This window comes from Macaca nemestrina, chromosome 13 (genome assembly GCF_043159975.1).
Source record: "Macaca nemestrina isolate mMacNem1 chromosome 13, mMacNem.hap1, whole genome shotgun sequence".
Taxonomy (NCBI): domain Eukaryota; kingdom Metazoa; phylum Chordata; class Mammalia; order Primates; family Cercopithecidae; genus Macaca; species Macaca nemestrina.
In genome coordinates this window covers 22,116,805-22,136,720 of record NC_092137.1, presented here as the reverse complement: position 1 = coordinate 22,136,720, position 19,916 = coordinate 22,116,805, and positions in this window count along the sequence as shown.

The window sequence follows — 19,916 nt, the reverse complement described above, 5'->3', positions numbered from 1 at the left end:
AAATACTGATTTGAAAATGCTCAATTTGATGTAAGAGAAATATAATAACCAATACAAAGAAATCAGTAAATCAATTCAGCATATGAATAAGAAATTTACCAAGGAGAGAGATATCTACATATAAGGAAAACAAATTCTTTAAAAACTCATTTTAGAAAATATAAAATACATTCAAAAGCTTCAATAATAGACTAGACCAAGCAGAAAAGAGAATCTTCGAATTTGAAGAGGTCTTTTGAAATAATTCAGACAAAAATAGGGAAAAATAATATTTTAAAAATGAACACATTCGTTGAGATTTCTGAGACTACGTAAAGCTACCAAACATAGGAATTATTGGTATTTCCAAGACAAAAGGAGAGATCAAAAAGTTGAGAAAACCTATTTAAAAAAACATTTGATGAAAACTTCCCTCATCTAGAAAGATAATCAGACATGTAGATATAGGAAGCCCAGCAATCATAGGCAAATAGATTGCAAAAAGGATTTCACCACAGCATATTACATTCAGAATGTGTAAAGTAGAAGTGAACAAAATAATTCTAAAGTTAGTAAGAGAAAAGCATCTACACACCCATAAAGGAAACTACATCAGACTAGCAGCAAACTTTTCAGCAGAAACTTTACAGGCCAAAAGAGAATGAGATTGCATTTTGAAAGTGCTGAAAGTAAAAGAAAAAACAAAAAAACTGTTACTCAAGAATTTTATGTCTTGCCAGAATAAGCTTCACAAAAGAAGAAGAAATAAAGTCTTTTTTTCAAACAAACAAACACTGAGAGAATTTTTCACCACAAGACCAATTCCACAGGAAATGCTCAAAGGGGTCTTAAACATGGAAATGACAGATCAATATTCATTATCATGAAAACACATGGAAATATAAATTTCATCATTACTGTAAAACAATCACATAAGTGAGAAAAAAAGAAATCAAATGGCAACAAGACAGAATTTCATCAAACCACAAGGACAAAAGACAGGGAAATAAAAGAAACAAAATGCATAAAACAATGTGAAAACAATATGGGAACAAAGCCTCACATATCAATATTAATATTGAATGTAAATGAATAAAGTGCTCTACTTAAATGATGCAGATTGGCAGAATGAATTTAAATAAAAACATAAACCAACTATATGCTGCCTACAAGAAACTCACATTTCCCATAAAGACACACACAAACTGCAAGTAAAGGAGTGGAAAAAGATATTTCATACAAATGGAAACCAAAAGTTGGCAGGAGTAGCCATACTTAGATAAAATGAACTTAAATCAAAAAAGTTAATAAAAGACAAAAATAATGATATCTATGATGATAAAGGGTTCAATTCAGCAAAAAGATGTAACAATCCTAAATATAAATGAACCCAACATCAGAGTACCAAAACTCACACACAAACTTGATCTAATGAAAGAGATAATGGTGGGAGACTTCAACATGCCACTCAAAGCACTAGCCAGATCATCAGGATAGAAAATTGACAAATGTACTTAAATTGGACTTCAGACCAAATGAATTTAACCAACGTTAATGAACATTCCACTGCAAAACACCACCATATAACTTATCTTCACTGCCACATGGAACATTCTCCAAAATAGACCACATGCTAGGCCCCAAAACAAGTCTCAACAAATTTTTAAAAATCGAAATCATATCAAGTATCTTCTCAGACCACAGTGGAATAAAGCTAGAAATTAATACCAAGAGGAATTTTAGAAACTATACAAATGCAGAGAAATTAAGCAGGGCGCTCTTGCATGGTCACTCAATCAGCAAGATGAAATTAAAAAACAAAATTGCAACTAATGAAAATGAAAACACAACGTACCAAAACCTGTGGGATATAACAAAAGCAGTGCTAAGAAGAAATGTTTTAGCAATAAATGCCTATATTTAAAAAAAGTAGAAATACCACAAATTAACAACCCAACATCACACCTCAAGGAACTAGGAAAACAAGAACAAACCAAATCTAGTGTTGGCAGAAGGAAAGAGATAAGAAAGATTAGAGCAGAACTAAATAAAATGCAAACAAAAAACAATATGGATCAACGAAACAAAAAGTTGGTTTTTCAAAAGATGAATGACATTGTTAAACCATTATCTACAGTAAACAAGAAGAGAGATTTTCAAAAAAACACAAACATAATCAGAAATGAAAAAGGTGACATTACAACTGATTCTACAGAAATATAAAAGGTCACCAGAGGCTATTATTACAACCATATACTCACAAACTAGAAAACCTAGAGGAAATGAGAAATTTCTGGAAACATACAACCCTATGAGATAGAACCAGAAATACATAAAACTCCTGAACAGACCAATAAAGAGTAGCATTACTAATTCAATAATGAATCAGTAATTTAAAAACAATCTCCCAATAAAACTATCTAGGACTAAATTCTGCCATATATACAAAGAAGAGCTATTAGTAATCCTCCTGAAACAATTCCAAAATTCGAGGGGAAGTAGTTATTCTTACCCTATTTTATAAGACCAATGCAACTCGATACCAAAACCAGATAAAGATACAACAAAAATGAAAACTACAGACCAATATCCCTGATGAACACAGATGCAAAAATCCTCAACAAAATAATAACAAATCCAACAGCACATAAAGAAGATAATACACCATGATGAGCTGGAATTTATTCCAGGGATGCAAGAATTATTCAACATATTTGAATTAATAAATGTGATACATCACATAAATAGAATTAAGGGCAAAAACCATGTGATTATCTCAATAGATGTAGAAAAAGCAATAAAATTCACCATCCCTTTATGGTTAAAAACCCTTAACAAACTAGGCATAGAAGAAACACACTTCAACATAATAAAGACAATATACCACAAACCGACAGCCAACATCATACTTAATGGGGAAAAGTTGAAATCAATCCCTCTAAGAACTGGAAGGAGACAAGCATGCTTATGTTCGTCATTCTTATTCCACATAGTACCAGAAATCTTCACCCAGCAATCAGACAAGAAAAAGAAAATAAAAGGCATCCAAATTGGAAAAGAGGAAGTCAAAGTATCCCTGTTCATTGAGGATATGATCTTATATCTAAAAATCCTTTTAAAGACTCCACCAAAAAACTCTTAGATTTGATAAATGAATTCATTAATGTTTCAGGATTAAATATTAACATACAGAAATCAGTAGCACTTCTATATACCAATAATGATCTACTTAAGGACAAAATTAAGACAGTAATGCCATTTAGAGTAGCTACAAAAAATAAAATACCTAGGAATATATTTAACCAAGGAGGTCAAACTCTTTATAAAGGGAACTACAAAACACACAATAAATCATAGGTGATACAAACAAATGGGAGAACATGCCATGGTCACGTACCATAATGTACAAGTATGGTTAAAAAGACCATACTTTGCAAAGCAATCCATTCAGTACAGTCATGGTCAAATTACCATTGTCATTTTTACATAATTATTTTCAAAATCATAGAATTTATATGGCATCAAAAAAAAAAACCCTCAAATATCCAAGGCAATCATAAGTACAAAGAACAAAGCTGGAGGCATCACATTATCTGACTTCAAATTATATTACAAGGCCATAGTAACTAAAACAGCATGGTAGTATTATGAAAATAGATACATAGATCAATGAAACAGAATAAACCCAGAATAAAAACCACATACCTAAAACCAACTGATATAAGTCTGAGCCCATATATCTCACCATATTAAAAAAAAATAGCTCGGGATGGATTAAAGACCTAAACATAAAACCTGTAAGTACATAAATTCTAGAAGAAAATGCAGGAAAAACTCTTTCGGACATTGTCCTAGGCAAACAATTTATGACCAAGTCCTCAAAAGCTAATGCAACAAAAACAAAGAGAGACAAATGGGACTTAATTAAAATAAAATATTCTCCACAAAAGAACAGACAACTCACAGAATGGAAAAAGTATATTTGCAAACTATGCGTTCCACAAAGGGATAATACCCAGAATCTACAAGGAACCCAAACAGCTCAACAAGCAAAAAACAAAAACAAACAAAAAAACACAAATAATCCCATTACAAAATGGGCAAAGAACTTGAATACGTACTTTTCAAAAGAGGACATAATAGCAGCCAACAAACATATGAAAAAATGCTCAACATCACTAATCATCAGAGAAACGAAAATTAAAACCAAAATGAGATACCATCTTACACCAGTCAGAATAGCTATTATTAAGAAAACAAAACAACAACAGATTTTGGCAAAGATGCAAAGAAAAGGGAATGCTTATCTGCTGTTAGTGGGAATGTAAATTAGTACAACCTTTGTGGAAAACAGTTTGAAGATTTCTCAAAGAACAGAAAATGGAACCATTCAATCCCTCAATCCCACTAATGGGTATATACCCAGAGGGAAAAAAAAAAGCCATTTTATCAAAAATATACCTAGTGTGGTTATTACACCACTATTTACAATACCAAAGATATGGAAAAAACATAAGTGACCATCAATAAAAGACTGGGTAAAGAAAATGTGTCCCATATGTACTATGGAATACTACTCAGCCCTAAAAAGAATGAAATAATGTCTGCAGTAACATGAATGGAACTGGGCACCATTATCCTAAGTGGAATAACTCAGAAACAAAAAGTCAAATATGTCATGTTCTCACTTATAAATAGGAAATAAACACTGAGTACACATGGGCATATAGAGTGGACTAATAGACACCGGAGACTCCAAAAGCTGGGAGGTAGGAAAGGACTTGAAAGGGAGTTGAAAAAATATCTACTGACTATACTATTTTCTATTTGAGTGATGTGTACACCAGAAGCCAAGACTTCATCACTATACAATATATACATGTAAGAAATTTGCACTTGGGTCTGGCATGGTGGCTCATGCCTGTAATCCCAACACTTTGGGAGGCCGAGGTGGGTAGATCACCTGAGGTCAGGAGTTCGAGACCAACCTGGCCAACATAGTGGAACCCCATCTCTACTAAAAATGCAAAATTAGCCGGGCATGGTGGTGCATGCCTGTAATCCTAGCTACTTGGGAGGCTGAGGCAGGAGAATCACTTGAACCTAGGAGGTGGAGGTTGCAGTAAGCCGATATCGCACCATTACACTCCAGCCTGGGCAAAAAGAGCAAAACTCCATCCCAACAAGTTCAGGAGTTTGAGACCAGCCTGGCCAACATTGTGAAACCCCACCTCTACTAAAAATACAAAAAAAAAAAAAAAAAAATAGCGGGCTGTCGTGCCTCACGCCTGTAATCCCAGCTACTTGGGAGGCTGGGGCAGGAGAATCGTTTGAACCCGGGAGGCAGAAGTTGCAGTGAGCCAAGATCGTGCCACTGCGCTCCAGGCTGGGTAACAGAGTAAGACTCCCTCTCAGGCGGGGTGGGGAGAGAAAGAAAAGACATTTGCACTTAAATATATAAAAATTTTAAAAAGTTATAAAAAACCACATGAACTTATCTAGGAAGAAGATAACGTCTCAAAGTTATTGTCTCCAAGACCACAAATCTTACGTTTCTAAATGTGGTCTAGAGATCAGTTCTTGGGTGTAGATATTGAAATGATAAGCCTCACATCTGGTATTTATGTCTAAGGCACACATTCTGGGAAACCTCAGACACCAAAACTGGTTGGTAATGACTCTCAAAGCACTGACACTGAGCTTCCTACCCTGTGATGATAACCACACAGACCATGGCAATATATTTCTTCCATAAATAATTTCTTATATGAAGAAAAATACCAGCTTTTTTCCCCCATAATATAATGCACCTTATTTACATATACAATTAAGACTACCCTATCCCTACAGTGTGATGAGCTGCTATTCTGGTTCTTAATCATAGGAGAGATAATCTCTCTGTAATTATCTTTCTTTTGGCCCCTAGCTTTTATTTCTGGAAACTCAGTAGGAGCTGCTGAAATCTCAGAAATGACATAACATACCAGCTAGTCAAAATAAAAGAAATTGCTCTTAAGTTCAGTTTATATAAATCTCATACCATACTTCCTATCCAGAAACAAAATAAAAAACCAACAATGTCCATATGTTCAGTGTAGTTGCTTTTTTCCTTGCTTGCTTACCAATACAGATATTACCCAACAAGGAGCAGTACAGAGTAAAGAAAGTTTGTATCTATATTCACCACTATGAACAGCTTCCGGAGCAGCAGAGATCTATAGCTGGCTCCAGCAGGTAAAATGAAAGTTTATCTCAATGGATCATAAACATTCAGAAAAGAATCTACACAGGTAAGAAGACCTTGCTCTGGGTCACACTAACAAGACAGCAGGATCCAATGGCCACAGGTCCTCATTATAAGTGAATTTTCTTCTCTTACATTTTTGTTAGTAGAAGGCCCAAATGCCTTTTCTTTGATACAAGGAGTCTGAAGACACAATAGAGCTTAATGTGTAAATTCCTTCCATTGGCCAAAAGCCTTTTCTTGAAGAACATAACTAAGTGTGTTTACAAGTTTTAAAAGCAGAACTGTTCCCTACCCACTGTTCCTGGGCTCATCCTGTTATTTTCATCTGTAGAGCAGAATCCGCAATGACATAACACTCCTGGCCATTCACTTGCCCCTCTGTCACCTCCTCCCATGAGGGGAAGGAGAGCTTACCTTGTTAGTGAGTTTTGAAAGACAATAACAAGTATGTGGCATCCACCTCCTTTTTCTTTCCTTTCTCCTGGAAGTTGGCAGATACTCTATGTCATAAGGTTTTTAGGGATAGACTCCGCTCCCTCCACTGCTAAGGCTGGCAGTTTTAGTAGTATGTCCCCATGCTCTCACATATGGGTAGTAAACCTTGAGAAGAAGAATTGTGAAGTATAATGTTGCACGTGGACAAATACTGAAGAATCCGGGGCACATGGTGTCTTATCTTTGCGGCTTTCTTTAATATTTGTTTAGAACAATTTCTGTGTACTTAGGAAACTTGTATTTTTCAGCCAGGTATGTAGCCCACTGAGAGTTATTATTATTTTTTTTTTTGCAAAGCTTTGAGATTTTACTTACCATCCTTCACCAGGGCTGAAGCAAGATCAATTAGGAAATTACATGTTTTGTTTTGATTTTTGATTTTTGTGTTAACATACCCCTAAGGTTGTATTCCTTATCAGTTGATTATGCTTGTGAATATCGGAGATCCAAATAACAGCCCTAGTCACAGTAATTCGATATATATTTTATAATTGAATAAAATAAAAATGGAGCCTCCTATGAGGTTTGGATATATAACCTTCACTTGGATAAAGGTAGAAGAGAGTTGATCATAGATATCTTAACCACCTCTTTAAATGTTATTCTTCAAGAAAATTTACACCTGGGGTGAGTTAATCTTGGGACTATTAGCCTGGTACAGGGACAATCTCAGGGCATAGGAAAGTAGCAGAGAAATTGAAGAATGCTTTAAATGAATATGAGATGGTGTTTTAAAAAAAGTCTATCTTTGAAAATGAGGACAATTTAGGAAAATAAGTTAAAAGAATATATATTTTTATATATTTAATATATAAATGTATATATGCATATAAGTGTATATACATATCAATGCATATAATATACATATATAATACATATATTCTCTATAATATACTCTTCTATATATAAATGTATATACATTTATATAAATATATGCATATATAAGTATATAATATATATAAACATACACATAGAAATTATATAAACACATATATTTCAAAGACAAGGTTTTAAAGGCCATAATTCAAATGAAAGGGATATAAAAATGTACTTAGGACACTATATGTCAAAATTTAACTACTTTTAAGGTTTTTTCTGAACAAGCAGAAAATTTTTTTCCTGATAACAGGGCCAGCAAAAGTGATTAAGGCTTTAAGAAAACCTCACAGAATAATACAATAAAGATGACAAAGATCAAGCTGAAATAATTTCCCCAGATCTAAGAATCAGAACCTTATTTTAAAATGCCATTTCAAAACAACAGATAAAGTACACATTAAGTGCTAGTGGGAAACTGCCTTTTTGAATATTGTGGTAATTATAACAACAGATTCTATACTATTTTAACAAATGCAATAGGAAAAGACCAGGAGTAACACTGTAAAATCCTCAAATTATTGCTGAGTGAGTTTCAAAGTAAATTGATTATTGTGAATAGAGACACATGTATTAAGTGTTTTATCAGGCAATATGCTATGGTAATTTTATGAAATTACAAGTCTGAGGCAAGATAAAAGATAAATGATATGAACTAGGGGGAGACTGTCAGATTGCAACAAGTTGAACCTGGGCTGGAGCTACAGTTTGGATTGAGAGAGGAATAACTCTTAGATGGAATTACACTGCTCAGGATAACAAGGCAGAAATATTTTGACAGAAACAGAAATGAAAGCAGCACATTTCTTGCTATAGAGGACCCCAGTAGAGTCTGAGATATATATTATAAAGAAAAACATAAAAGAGCATTCAACAGAGAAAGTTAAACATAGCTGTTTTCTCAACCATCTAAACAATGACACATTTATAAATCAAGAGGAGCCCTAAGGAATAGTGGGAGGGCAACATCCAAGTTGGAAGAACAGGCAGAATTAGGTTGATAGATGTTTAGGGATATCAGGAAATTGAAGACACCCAATATGACTGAATGAGGTCAGGCACTATTTGGAGAGCAAATAACTGAAGTTGTCCAAATTATGAATCAATGTATTTGGCCAGTAGAATTGCCTGTCATTGATATAAACACCCCACTGTCAGGAGAAAGCAGCATCAGTAGAAATGTTTTGGACACAGAGTGGAGAAAGAAAACTTGATAATAGAAAATCAGGCACTTGGATGCTCTGAGGAATCGCAGGACCAAAGATACGGTAGCTCACTATTTCCATACTGGAACTTTGCTAGGGCCAGAGTACGGGGAACTGAAAAAAGTCAGTGTTGCTGCTGGGTCCTCAGTTCGTGTGATTACATCAACCGTTCTGGAGAATGAGATAGGGACATGCCCGTCTTCCTTTTCTTTCTCTTATCGTTCTTCTCTTCCTCTCCCTTTTCCTCCTCCTCATGTTTCCTTTTCCTCCTCCTCATGTTTCCTTTTCCTTCTCCTCCTCCTTTTTCTTCTGCCTTCCTCATTCCCTCCTCTGTTTCTTCCATCTCCTTTTGTCTTTTCTCCCTTTAAAGGAACACCAAAATGTTTAACTTCACATGTTCAGGAATAAATATAATATAAGAAGTGATAACAGAGTTAACATTTTCTAAGATTGACTTGAAATAAAATCTTTTTGTTAATTTTCTCAAGCTATGTATATAATTTTATTTTGGAAAATCTGATGAAAGAAAGCAATTTGTATTTAAATTGGGCTACATCTTTATCAGCATTTGCATCAATCTTGATGTCGTCATTTGATTACAGAATCCTTGACAGACTGCTTTGGACAAAGTGGCTTAAAATATTTTGGAATGGGAAATAGGCAGGAACACTTCCAGCCCTGGATACAGTATGGATATACAGTAGATGTGAATAATCTATTAATCTATTTTAGATTACTGTTCTAATCTATTTTAGATTCATAGGGGCAAGATCTATGTTCTCCAGTAGTATTTTAGGAAGATAATCAAGGGGGATAGTTTTATTATGGGGCAAATGGTTTCATCAGAGTAGAGCATAAATACTAATTTCCTTCAGAGTAACCACATCTTTGGTTGACTATAAGCTTAATGGCCAAACCTAGTGAATTAAGAGATGGAAAGACATGGAATATTTGGAGGAGAATAATTCTTCTCAACTTAGTGTTTTCTTATGTGGTTTAAAGCCTTATTATTGTACCAAATCTTGCCCTTTACTATTCCCATATAGAGATGGATTAAGTTCTCATATTGGCGAGTTTGAGAGAGGACCTGAATTCAGGTAGCCAACCCACCTTTCTTACTTTGAGACACAGGCTGACCGCAGAGCACACATGCATTTCATTGCTTTTGACTGTGCACAGAGCAAAGAGAAAGCAGGCTCTTTCTCATGAGGGTTGGGGTGATATGGCGATTCTCAGAAATAAGTTCATTTTGGGGGAATTGTCAACAGCCAGAAGTAGGAGAAAGGTCAAGTCGTCTTTGTAGAGCATTTCTGCCTATGTTGGAGCAACATGATAAACTCTACTTAATCAACAAACTGATGATATTATGGGAAAATAGTGTAGGCTGTATGACTTAGGTATGAAACTGTGCTACTGATTCCACAGACTTACAGGCAAGTCCTAAAATCAAGGGCTAATTCAAACTAATAGATGGCAGCTCAGTATTGGAGCAGGCATTCTAAAATATGCAAAATGGTCCATCAAATTCTGAACAAGACAATATCCTTTTAAAAGTGCTGAGTATAATGGTGGGCATATTAAATATATAGTTGAATAATTTTAAATATTCTACTTGAATGAAAGCCTTGGGAGATCTTGGAAATATAATCTTTCCTTGCAAAGCCCCACTTATGGAAAATAGACTAAAAAGAAGGTGTATGTCCCCTAACTTGCACATCCCATGACAGTCAGATGATGTGAGGTTACCATCAGAAGTAATTCTTTAAAAAGATTCTAGTCATAATCAATGAATAGCAATAACCTATTGAAACTATCATTGTGTTCAGAGAAAATTATTTTAATATATTTACCAGCTGTCTTTTCACCCTATCAGGGAGAGGTACCATCTACAGAGAACTCTATGTTTACTTCAAAATATTATCTGGATTAGCACCAAGACAAAGTAAATTATATTTGCAAAATTTTTAGTTATTAAGCAATCAGTATGATAGAATTAGTTATGTTAACAAATTTTGAAATAGCTCTTAACCAAGTAGAATTATATTGAAGTCTGACTTTTGATAATACAAAATATATCTACTTTAATTATTTAATTCAATAAAAACCATACATATTTAGATGTTTTCAATTTTAAAATAATATACCTGCTTATATTTAATAGATAAAAAATTTACTACGACTTGTTTTATTAAATGAATAAGTAAACTCTCACATTAAAGTCGATATGAGTGACTTGAAATTTAATTCCACAGTTAACCAGTTTACCAGTTTCTTTAGTAATTTATTCAAAAACTGACAGCAGAAGATTAACTTGCAAGTTGTTTTTTTATCCCTAAATGGTTCTGAAGTTTGTAATTAATGATCCTAAATGAATAAACCACTTTTTTCAGTATCACTAGATGTGTGAGCCATGAAAATATGAACAATCAATCATTTAATTTATCATGTTTCTCACATTATGTTCTGTTGATCACTGATATGAGATTCTTTAACTCAATTTTTAACAAATATTTATTGAATGATGCACAAACTAAATCTCAGTATTTATAGAGGAATATGTGTCAATGTCATGACTTCCTCATCCATGTCCAATTTCTCCATCCTCAACATATTCATTTTTCATAAAGAAATGTATTCCCAGAAGAGGTAAGAACTTTACTTTGTTCAGCAAACTTGATGGTTGGGTGTGTTATCTTTTATATTCACATTTTGTTATTAACAAATGATTCATCTCTGCACATACAATTCAGATTAATAAATGAAAAGACTTTTATTAATAATTAATGACATTTTCTTTATTTGCTGAAGACTGAAATTCAATGAGCTGAAAACTTTCCTTAATCTTTTAAGATAATATCTAGTAAAATTATCTGTGAGTTCCATTATATTGTATTCCTATGATAATTTAAAGCTACATATATCTTATAGTCAAAATATTTTGAATAGGTTAATCAAGTTTATCCAAATTTTATTAGGCCTCCCCTTTTGACAAAGCAGCGTAGGATATAGAAATGGAAAATATATAGGATACTTTTCCCTCCTCTGGTATTTATTCATATAGTATATCCTGATTTACTGTCTTAATTTTATTTACATATTCAACATATGCTTTTTGGTATCTTACCATGTGCCCTGACCATAAGGACCTGAAGGCTGAATGGTGCTGAAGACAGTCTTCTTTCCCTCTTTGCCGTTGAAATCTAGAGGACAGATAGGAAATACGCAATGGAAAGATAATTTGGTTTGAAACAACATGAATATAATTTTCTTTAAAATGAAATATATATAACATAACATTTGTTTTTTTAGACAAAGTCTCGCTCTTGTCCCCCAGGCTGAAGTGCAATGGCGCGATCTCGGCTCACTGCAACCTCTGCCTCCCAGGTTCAAGCCATTCTCCTGCCTCAGCCTCTTGAGTAGCTGGGATTACAGGCACCTGCCACCACACCTCACTAATTTTTGTATTTTTAGTGCAGACAGGGTTTCACCATGTTGGCCATGCTAGTCTCGAACTCCTGACCTCAGATGATCCACCTGCCTCAGCCTCCCAAAGTGCTGGGATTATAGGCGTGAGCCACCTTGCCCGGCCATAACATGACATTTCTTTGTGTAGTTGTATATGTATGTTATGAGTGAATATCTAAAGGATGAATCAAATCTATTTTTATCAATAGTGAAATAAGACAATTATTTAGCTTTCCAAGGAAACCGTCTATAGGAGACAGAGTTTTATAAGCATGCTAAAGACAATGAACGTATTTATTTGCTTCATCAAGAAATCTCACAACATGATAAATTTTATTAGCATCAAGAAATTACTGTTTTCTGATTTTAAAAGTTACATTGTGGAATACTTACGTAAAAATCTATGCAAATTTGTATTTTAAAGCTTCCTGGCACTCTTGTAACAATTCACATGCCCATTCATTCCCCCGTTCTTCTGGAAGATTATTTCCATATCATTTTCTCTCTCCTAAAATCCCCCTCTAAAAAGAGGAGAAGGGTATCTTCTCCTCTTTTTCTTTGTACAGGGGGTAGCCTTCCTATTTTAGTGGCAAAATAGAACTGATTAGAAAAGACATTTCATGAACATATACCTTTACATCTGACACCTGTCTACAGCAGTGTGCCCAATGATCTTCTTCTCTCCTGTTATGAATGCATTACTTCTGCTCCTAACAGAGGTTTGTCAGTTTGCACATGAGATTTCGTCTCCTCTTCCCCAGTATAGCATATTGTGCCAATAATTATGTCAGTCATCTTTTGTATCATTAACGTTTATCTCTCTGCTAGAGCTTGACTATGAGTGCACACTCAATCTGGTCTCTCTAGCCTACTTCCTTCTCTTGCTATTGCTCTTTGCTTTCCTTTCCCTTGGAGCAAAACTCTTCTATGGTGTTGTCTGTTTTCACTACTACTGATCTCTCCACTCTTGGCCTATGCTGAACTCACTTCATTCAGAATTTCAATTTCACCAGACTCCTGAAAATGCTCATTTCAAGGTCACCAATGACCTTCACCTGGTTAAATCCAATAATCAATTCTCATGTCTCAGCTTGCTAGGCCTATCAACAGCATGTAACAATTACTTACTGTCTGCTTATAAAAAACATTTTTTTTTTTCTACTTGGTTTTCAGGTCACCACAATCTCCTGCTTTCCCTCCTAACTCCCTGCCACTCCTCAACGTCCTTGGATGGTTCTTCTGCAAACATTCTGATGCCAATGATCAGCCTTTTGATATACTCTTTTCATTATCTGTGTTCATTGCCTTCCAGTTACATAATTTGAATACTTTCTCTTCACTGAGGATTTTCAAGGATTTTTGCCCAGCCTAGACCTTTTCTCTAAATGCCAGACTCATATACACGCCTGCCTACCTGACATCACTTGGATTTAAAGCTGGCATTTCAAATTAACATGGCAAAAATCTGACCTACTGAACCATCCTCTCCTGCATGAAAAAACAAGGTTTTTCTGGAGCTTTCCTGCACAAATTGATGACAACCTCATCCATCTATTCATTCAGACCAGATAGAATGGAATTATTCTTGACTCTACTGTTTCGCTCCCTCACCACATGTACTACAACAGCAAAACAATTGCCTGTCCTCTTAAAATGCATGCAGAATTTGACTGCCTTTTGCCACCCCGACGGCCCACTCTGGTTCAAGCTACCATCATTTTTCACTTGATAATGCCAGTTTGTCAATGTGGTACATTTCCACCAGCAATGTGTTCCACATTCTCACCACATTTGGTATTGTCAGTCTTTTGTGGTAGATATGCAGTGACATTTTATTTTGATTTAATTTGCATTTCTTTGATTACTAATGAGTGTTCACACATTTTCATATTAGCCATTTGGATATCTTCTTTTGGAGAGTTCCTGTTAAAACTTCTCACCTATATTTGAATAGTTTTGCTTTTATTGATATAAAGCCATTTTTGTATAATCTGAATATAAAACTTTTCTGGTTACATGAGTACTAATTATCTCCTACTCAGTGGCTTGATTTTTTGTTTTCTTAATTCTGTCTTTCAATGAAGATAAGTTCTTATTTTTGGTAGTAAAATGTATCCATCTTTCTTTGATGGTTATTGGTTTTCGGTTTCCCTTAATTTTTTTCCTACCCCAAATATGAGGATATTATCCTGTATAATCTTTTGAAAGGTTTGACTTTAACACATAAATATTTAATCTGGCAGGATTTGATTTTGTGTGTGCTGTGACAAAGTGGCTAAATATAACTTTTTTTCATATGGAGATCCAACCATCTCCCTGGGAAAAATAGTTCTTTTTCCACTGATCTTTAGAAGCATCTCTAAAAACAAATTAAATGTTCATATAGGTGATTGTCCCCTTAGGCCGTCTGTTCCATTCTGCTACAGGTGGGTGAAAGGACTTATTAAAGATGAAAAACCCAGAAGTCATAAAAATATCAAGAAATCTGATTTGATATTATTAAATAGATAATTTTTAAAGGTCTTAGCCTGATATAAATATGTCAACAAAAGTTAACACATAATCAACTATCTGAGGGGAATATACTTTCCCGGTATTGTATATTATTGACCACAAGTTCATTAAGCTGTAGAACACTTCTATGAATCAGCATTAAAATTATTAGCAAGACAAAAGGAAAATGTGTAAAGGGAAATAGATGTAGAGAGTTCACTGGGGAATGAATGAAAATGGTGTATGAACATATTAATACATTTATATTTCTCAGAATTAAAATTTAAATCAAGATACAATTTTCATTCTAAAAGAATAGCAAACATTACTTGTATGTTAGCATAATCTGTTATGGAGGGTGAATGAAAACCAACTCTTTTATATTCTATTGGTGGGATTGGAAATATGGGATACCTTTCATAATCCGTATCTCTATTGGCCTAGCTATTCTGCATGTGCATATAACCATAAACTCAATTTATCCTCCCCAAACCCTATGAGGCCAGCCCTTTCATTATCCCATTTCATTTGTGATATCAATACAACAAATAAAGGTAAATTAACTTGCCCCAGATTAAAACTAGTTTTTTTTTAAGGCTGAAATTTGGTCCTACATAGTCTGACTTTGTAGCAGTTTTATCAATATAGTATTAGATATAACATAAATACCAAGCAATATAGAATTTTTTAAAAAAATTATCCTCAAGCAATGAAATATGAAGCAATCATTAAGAAAAGAATGTCATAAATCTGTAAGTGCTGATTAAATATATATATATATATATATATATATATATATATATATATATATATATATAAACCTGATGGCACTAGTTAACTTTGCAGTGAATCCTGGAAATCCAAAGTCAAAGGCAGATTTATTTTTCATTATTCCATAATTTTATTTTTCAATTCTACATTGATGCATGGTTTTCAATGTTTGCCAGGGGCATTTAAACCTTCCTTGGTAGTGAAAAAATGTGATTAAAACAGACAATCAACTCTGTCTGGACCATGTCCACTCTTGAGGTCTGCACCAAATGTACATACTTAGTAAAGAAAGTTTTCACTAATCTTTTGCTCAAGATAAATGTGGAATCCTAGGAACCATGCCTTGAACAGATTTGGCATCAGATACAGGCTGTGGTTTACCCCTTCGGTTAATTATAAAGAGAACAAAATACAAATGTAACAGTATCCATGACATTTGGGAGGCGGTTTGTGAAGGGGCTCAAAACTGTGAGGCTTCCTGCTGGGCTCTGTCATGCCTTCCAAGAGCCCTGATAGTTCATTCCTCAGAAGAAATGTCAAGCTGCCCATGCTGTCACAGAGCAGATGCTCTGCTGACGTCTTTGGGGAAGTGTCAAGTGACTAGAAACTCGATGCCAAAGATGGAATAAAACTCTTACCCTCAGCACTACATTCTGTGTGCCCCGTGTCCTGGTATTGGGTGATAATCTCAGGACTTGCTGTTAGCGGCGGCCGCAGCTGGGGATACCAAACATGTGATGGGGACACCAAACATATGATGGGGACACCATGGGGCATAGCTTTCTCTCTGCCTCTTGCACAAGAGGGTCTTTGTGGTTAGCAAGGAGAGAAAGTGCCTGTTAAACTTGATTTCCTTTGAAAAGGTTGCCCTCTTCTCTGGCAACTCTTACCTGAGAGGTATCCTCTTTATTTCAAAATATATCTTACAGGTATTCCGTCTTTGTATCTTGTCTTTTTTGTTCTTCAGTGTTTTCTAATATTTAGATTGCTTTTTCAAAGAAAGGCTTTTCAAGATACAAAGTAAGTAATAAAAGTCCGGATATTTACGTTTTTTCTCTTTAAACTTTTTATGCATTATTTGATTTGAGCTTTAAAAAACACGAGTTTTATGGCTCATTCTTGCAGAGGATAAAACAGAAATCTCTGAGTTTAAATAACTTGTCCAAAGTGATACAACTAATTAGGAATAGAGGTGGATTGAAAGCTCTAGTCTACCGTGTTTTCTGAGAGCATTGCTACAGTTTCCTGTGATTCGTGCATTCATTCTCATTAGAGAGTATGTCCCAGGCTTTAAAATACTAACAACTAAAGTGAATAATATAGTACTATTTTACTACAGAAAATTTCAAAAATTCTGAACAACAGAACAAATGATAGGGAGGGAGGAGGGAGAGAAGAGAAATAGAAGGAAGAAAGATAAAGGAATGAATAGGAGGAAGGTGACCGGGAAGACAAGAGGAAGGAGGAAAATGAAGCAAGAACATAATTAACCAGAGACAAACACTATTAATATTTACATTTATATTTCATTTTTAAGGTATGAATTTTGTCTTATAAATTGTTATGATCATACCCTCTAAGTCTTGATGTTATTTAACTTGATAAAATGAGAAGTTTCACAAGTTGGTAGACGTTATTTTAAATTTTAATTTTCCAGCTAATATTTTTAAAAATAGAATTCCCGACTTTCCTATGCTGGGTATTTATGGTTATGGTCTCCTTTATTATTGTAATTATAAAGTGATTGAGTAACATACGGTATTTTTCCCAGACAGGAAACATTCACAGAGGTACAATTACTAGATTGAAGAGTGGGAATACTTTAAGGCTTTTGATATGTATGGATGTATTTCTTTCCAGAAACTTTTATACCAATTATAGCTTATTCTAAAAATATATGAGAAATAACAGCATATATATATATGTATAAAATTTTGGTTAATTTGATCAATATATTGAATATTTTCCAGCTTTTATTTATTACACTACTGAGCTAAAGAATTTTGGTAATTTTGCTAAGTATTCTTATTTTTATTATGAATTATGTTATTTACACATCGAAAGTCTGTGTAATTTTATGAGATTTATCTCATTCTATGTATTGAAGCCCTCAAGTATATATGATATTGATGAACACGTCTTTAAGGAAATCAATATAAAATTAATAAACATTTATATGTAATGAGAAAAGAAATCACAATACATACCATAACCATGATATCCAGAATAAAAATATAATATTTTATTTATGAAATTTCTAACATAAATCTGTATTTTTCTACTATTATTTTTGCCATATTTTCTTTCATTGTCCCTTTACAGGAAAATGATTATGTAATATCCATTTCTGATATAAATAGAAAGAGAAACTAGACAAGTGATTGCCTGAGGCCAGAGGGTCTGGTGTAGGGTGGGGAGCCAAGGAGAAGATAGGAGGGGTGGAGAGAGAAATGGTGAATGCCTACTAATGGTTATGGAATTTCTTTATTGAATGATGAAAAAGATTTAAAATTGATTTCGGTGATGATTGTATATCTCTGTGAATATACTAAAAGCCATCAGATTGTGTATTTTAAATGAGTGAATCATATAATATGCAAATTATATCTCAATAAAATTTTTAGAAAATTCAGATGTTGCTAGGGCGTGGTGGCTCACGCCTGTTATCCAAGAATTTTGGGAGGCCAAGACAGATGGATAACCTGAGGTTGGGAGTTCAAGACCAGCCTGGCCAACATGGTGAAACCCCGTCTCTACTAAAAATACAAAAACTGGCTGGGCATGGTGGCATGCACCTGTAATCCCAGCTACCCAGAAGGCTGAGGCAGGAGAATCGCTGGAACCTGGGAGGGAGAGGCTGCAGTGAGCGGAGATCATGCCACTGCACTCCAGGCTGGGTGACAGAGCAAGACTCCATCTCAAAAAAAAAAAAAAAAAGAAAAAGAAAATTCAGATGTCAGAATAGAAAGTCAATGCAATCTTTTCTCTAGTGATATAAGTTAATTTTCATTAATAACTTATATTTTAGGAAAGAATACTTCAGCATCATAATGTGTTATTGAAAATGTCATTTACATTTTTGAGATGTAGTCAAACTCGGGAATACTTTCAATTTTCTTTATATATGAGCTGTGAAATTTTAGAATATTATTGAATATATATAATATATGTATAGATATTTTAGCATAAAAAGCTCTTTTGACCAGGCTGCTTTGGAAACTGAGTTCTCCTTGTTAGTTTTAAATGTCTGATTATTTGAAGAATTTACATGAACTAGTTTCTTGCACTGTAAATCTCAAATATTGCCTTCTCTTCTTTGTCCCCATATTTCTTTTAAAAGTTTGTTGGCCCGGCGCGGTGGCTCACGCCTGTAATCCCAGCACTTTGGGAGGCCGAGGCGGGTAGATCACGAGGTCAGAAGATTGAGACCATCCTGGCTAACACTGTGAAAATCCGTCTCTACTAAAAATACAAAAAATTGGCTGGGCGTGGTGGCGGGGGCCTTTAGTCCCAGCTACTTGGGAGGCTGAGGCAGGAGAATCGCTTGAACACAGGAGGCAGAGCTTGCAGTGAGGCGAGATGGTGCCACTGCACTCCAGCCTGGGTGACAGAGTGAGACTCCGTCTCAAAAAAAAAAAAAAAAAAAAAAGTTAAGAAAAAATTGACATATAAAATTATATGTATTTATTGTGTACAGCATGATGCTTTGACGTATACAGCTGTATCTTGGTATCCATTGGGAATTGGTTTCAAGATCTCTTACAGATACCAAAATTCACCCATGATCAAATCCCTTATACAAAATGACATAGTATTTGCATATAACCCGTTCACATCCTCTCATATACTTTAAATCATCGCTTGATTAATTATAGTATCTATTACCATGTAAATGCCTTGTAAGTAGTTAGTATACAGTATTCTTTGGATAATAATGACAAAAAATGTCTATACATGTTTAGTACCAGCCTATCCATCCATGTTTGTTTTCCAAATATTTCCATCCAATTGCTTGAATGCACAGATATAAAATTCAAGGATCCAGAGGGCCAACAGTATGTACATTGTGGAGTGGTTAAATCCAGCTAATTGACAAATGCATTACTTCAAGTAGTTATCATTTTTGTGGTGAGAACATGTACCATCAACTGTCTTTAAATTTTTCAAGAACACAACAAAAGGTCGTTTTCTAGATGCAGGGGTGTACGTAGATCTTTTAAAAGCATTCTAATTGTGATTATATATACATTTCCACCCATCTCTACCCAACTAGCCTCTGATAATCACCATTCTATTCTCTACTTCTATGAGGTCAACTTTTTTTAGATTCCACATGAATGAGATTATGGGGTATTTGTCTTTCTGTGTCTGGCTCATTTTATTTA